At 45.7% G+C, this 4,742-nt stretch overlaps 1 long non-coding RNA gene across 2 annotated transcripts; it reads left to right on the plus strand.

The window, feature by feature from the left end:
• The first annotated feature begins 1,175 nt into the window (after positions 1–1,175).
• Positions 1,176–2,850, plus strand: LOC135773287 (uncharacterized). 2 transcript variants are annotated; one of them, XR_010543499.1, is made up of 3 exons: positions 1,176–1,571; positions 1,661–2,198; positions 2,560–2,850. It is a non-coding gene; the product is annotated as an uncharacterized lncRNA (long non-coding RNA). The 2 variants fall into 2 exon arrangements; XR_010543498.1 differs by having other exon boundaries at positions 1,176–2,198.
• Positions 2,851–4,742: the final 1,892 nt, after the last annotated feature.

Below are 4,742 nucleotides of genomic sequence, written 5' to 3' on the forward strand. Positions count from 1 at the left end.
TTTCGCTACAATGACACTAACATTATGATTGTACTAAGTCTGAGATAGCGAATGTACATCGACACCTACTATGTTAACAACATTTCATTCATATCACAACATTATGAGCTATAAAGTTATACTAAGTCATACAGTCAGACTATCTCTTACGGGTCAGACTATATGGGTCGTATTATTCAGGTCCAAGTACTCACAAGGTATAAAGTTTGAAGGCAATCCGTCGTTCATCCAATTTATCTTTTTGGCACTTAGAGGACTTTGCAGAAATCGATTTAACAGATTCTGCCAACAAACCAGTATTTCTAAATGGCATGAGAAGGTGATTAAGCAGAGGTAAGCAAAGGTTTTTGATTAACGTATATTTTGTGGCAAGAGCATTCGGTTAACATAAATTTTTGACTGAGGTGACGTTTAGTGGCTTTTGCATCTGAGATCTTTGTATGTTGTGGTGTAGGTCATGGTGTGCTGGTTTCTCTACAACTTATTTAAACTTATCTTAACTAGCAAGATCTGTTCGTTAATCAGCTTTATCAGCTGAGGATGTTTTGTGCATTTTTGTTTTAGTAATCAGCAGGCCCAAACGGAATCCGCGCCCACAGATTTCCACAGAAAACTCAGCAGAATTTTGCGGATTTAATGCCCGTCATTGACAAGAATACATACTCCGCGCTTGAGCATGTTTGTGACCAGTAACCGTCATTGACAAAAAGCACACATACAAAGCTATCCCGCGTTTTTGTGAGTCGCCATTGACAAGTACATTAACCTTACGCGTGCTGTTTGCTTTGACCGTTTTAAATGATAGAGAGCACGAACCATTTGATATTTGAAATGAAATAAAACTTACAGCTGAGTTAAGCAGATCTTACTTCACTCTGTCACCCATGACACGCGACAGTGAGCACATGATCATTTCAAATGACAAATGCTCTTGTTATGTTAGTTTACATTGCGTTGTAAAATTATGAAATTATCTTTATATGTGCTTAATTCATAATTAGAATGTATTTACACAAGCTTTTTTATTCTGCTATAATATACAACACTATAAACAATATATGTCATTTTGTATACAAACTATAATTCTATATTAACATGCTAATTATCTGGTTCATGTTCATCCAGTTCAATTCAGAGGACTCATTGGGTGTATTCATTTTCATTGTAAGTGTAGTGGGATGTCCTTTCTATTAGGCTTTTTTTTATTTTTTATTATTTGCTACAGCTGTACAAGTGGTCTAATTAGATATCACATACCCTGATATAAGCAGGTTTGTAAGATGCCGCTGGTGTGTTGAAGCCTTTCCGTGCGTCATTGCCAGGGATCGCCCCTTCCGTTTCGCTCCTCCCGCTTCCGCATTTGCCCTGTTTGTTTGCAGGTATGTGTTGTGTAGCTCAGCGCTTATCCCTTAATGACTTGAGGTAAACATCACTCTAAACACTTCATTTATAGCTCTTGGATCATTCGTGTTGATTATCATTTGTGACTGTTCCTGTATCTAACCTTCCTCGGCGTAATCTCGTGCCGGCCGCCGCTCTTGCGTGCACGCGATCAGTGAAGACATTCTAAGGTACGTGTTTGTTTGCAAGTATGTGTTGTGTAGCCTATCGCTTATTGAATGTGTGACGTGAAATAAGTGTCTAAACATTCGATTCATAGCTCTGGGATGGCTCGTGAATAATTACTATTCGTGGCTGCTCCTGCATGTTCTCCTGTGTGAACTTGTGCTGGCTGCTGCGATTCGGTGTGTGCGCTCTCGCAGTGACGTTGAAGGTACGTGTGTGCGCTCTCGCAGTGACGTTGAAGGTACGTGTAGTTTTATTGCACTTGAACATTTCTAATGAGGCTGGAAATAATTTTAATTAATTCCCTGTAGGAGGAATATTTGGATTTGGGACTATGATTAGCTGGCAACTATTTATGATGATGCTGCTGCTTTGTCTGTGATTGTTCTACGATGCAATTTTAAAGCTTTTTGCATCAACGTTGTGTGACGTTGGGGACAGAGTGGACGCTAAGGCGTCGGTTAAAGCCCGTCACATAAATGTATAATTGGGCCTTTTTTGGTTAAATCTGTTTATTCATTTATTTGTATTTCTTATGTTTTCTACCTGCCTTGGTTGTAAATTGTCCTGCACCATTAATCTGATCTTGAGGTGCATTTCCCCAGTTGGCTGGACTTTTGATCTTAATGCAGGTAGCTTTTGTGGTTCCTTTGTTTAATACTTATTTATTTTGAATTATTTTGTGGTATTTATGTAGTTTGGTATTTGTTTATTTGTAAGTATTTGTCTTATTTTGTTTATTTGGTTGGTGTATTGAATTTCATTTGTTTTCTTTATGTACTTGCCCCAGTTACTTATTTTGTATGTGGTCTAGCATTTGATAATAGCTGTGAGTTTGGAGGTACACTTCTTCATTCTGCTAAGACCTCATTTCTGTAGCTGGGTTATTTTGTGGTTTAGTAGTTTTCTTTGGAAAATCTTTTCTTTGTTTATTTTATTTAGGTTTCTCATACTAAATCTTTTTTTGTTTGGTTCATTATTCCTTTGTTACAGGAGCCGAGGCTGCCGGCTGTCCATTAGTAGGCCTCGAGTACGGTGGTGGGACTTCCGGAGTGCAGTGTGTTCACCATTGATGCCTGTGTGTGTAGTGTGGTGAGAGTGGAGCACCGGGTGTTTAAGGTTGCAGTGATACCGGGGCTGTGTGCTCCTTAATTAATTTGGACTACCATAGGCATGCCTCGGTCTCCTTCATAGTAACTCTTAGATTTTCTAGCCTGATGCCATCGTACATAATTGATTTTAAGATTCCTGTTTTAATATAATAAAGTTTTGTATTTTTTGGTATCCATGTCTCAAGACCCCTTCTTGTGAAGCAGTGTTCCTGTGAGCTTTTTTTTAATAAAATTGATTTATATTATATTATTTCCCTGTTCTACAGGGTGGCGTAGTCAGCTACATTGTAAAATGTTTTCCCTTTTGGGCCTACTACTACATAAGCTTTTAAAATTATCTTAGATGCAATTTTATAATATTAACAGCTTAAATTTAACATTTAAAATCATACCGCAGAATTTCACAGTTCCCTTTCAATACGGTTCACTTCGCATTGCGTCAGTTTGCTGACGCTATGGGGGGAAACTCCTGTTTACTCCGTGATTGAAGCCTATTGGTTAACGTCTGTAGAAAATACAGACCAATGACGTTTGAGCCCGCGCGGGGGCGTGGCACACGTCCCTATATAAGCCGGTGAAATACGTCAAGAGCTCATTACTTTTCTCCTTCAGCGCGAACCTTCTCGCTGCTCCGAAGAAGAAGCCCTTACTCGCCGTCGATCCAAGCACTGCAGCGGACTACAACACACCAGCGTGTTCCCCTGCCGCTTTCCGGTGAGCCTACAAAGAGTATCTAAAAGAGCAGAAGCGCGTTGAGATAATGTCGCTTCGGCATTGCGGCTCCTGCCGAGCCCCTTTGCCCGTGGAGGATTTCCACAAAGAGTGCGTCATCTGTCTGGGTCCTGCCCACGCCGAGGCCGTACTCACCGAGGCGGGCTGCGCCCACTGCGAGCTCCTTCCTATCGCGGTGCTGCGCTCCCGCCTCGAGATCTTTAAACGGAAGGCTTCCCGTGCTCTCCCGCCTAAACAGCAGCGGAGCCGTGAAGCTGGAAGACGCCCTGAGACCGAGTCCACGCCGGCTCATCCCCCGCGTGCTCTGTCTCCCCGCCGTCATCCTGTCACCTTCGCCCGTGAGGACTTACGCCCCCTGCCGAGTGCTAGCGGCATGGTTTCCTTTGGGTCCGGTGACAACTTGGAGATGATGTCATCCTCTGAGGAGTTGGAGGATTGGGCGGCTTCGGATGACGACGCCCACGCAGCCGCCGCTGATGAACCTACCGAGTCGCGTCCTCACGACTCTGAGCTCATCCGCATCTTGACGCAAGCTACGGCGGAGCTCAATATCAAGTGGTCGCCGCCGTCAGAGCCTCAACTCAGCCGGTTGGACGAGTGGTTTCTGCAGCCCGGGCGCCGTCAATCATCCCGCCAACGGCAGGCGCCGTTTTTCCCTGAGGTTCACCAGGAGCTCACCAAATCCTGGCGTGCTCCCCACTCCACCCGAGCTCAGAGCGCCGTCTCCCACGTCCTCTCCGTAGTGGACGGCGCCGACGAACACGGCTACTCTAAGATGCCGCCGCTCGAGGAAACTGTCGCCGCCCATCTCTGCCCGTCTTCAGCCGGCGGATGGAGGGCTAAGTTGAACCATCCGTCGAAGCCCTGTCGCCTGACATCGACCCTGGCGTCGAAATCCTACGCCGCCGACGGACACGCTGCATCCGCTCTCCATACGATGGCGGTACTGCAGGTATACCAGGCAAAACTCCTCCGTGACATGGACGAGACAGGTCCGGACCCGTCGACCTTTCAAAACCTGCGCAGCGCGACTGATCTGGCCCTTCGCGCCACTAAAGTCGCCACTCAGGCTGTAGGAAGAGCCATGGCCAGCCTGGTTGTTCTGGAGAGACATCTGTGGCTGAACTTGACGGAAATCAAGGACACGGACCGGGTTGCCCTTCTTGACTCGCCCGTGTCACCGTCGGGGCTCTTCGGCTCCGCTGTGGAGGGGTTCACCCAGCGCTTCACTGAGGCACAGAAATCGTCGCAGGCTATGCGGCATTTTCTACCGAAACGATCTGCCTCAGCGTCTGAGACCGGCCGCCCAAAACCGCCGCCAGCTCAACGCCC

This window comes from Paramisgurnus dabryanus, chromosome 9 (assembly GCF_030506205.2).
Source record: "Paramisgurnus dabryanus chromosome 9, PD_genome_1.1, whole genome shotgun sequence".
Taxonomy (NCBI): Eukaryota; Metazoa; Chordata; class Actinopteri; order Cypriniformes; family Cobitidae; genus Paramisgurnus; species Paramisgurnus dabryanus.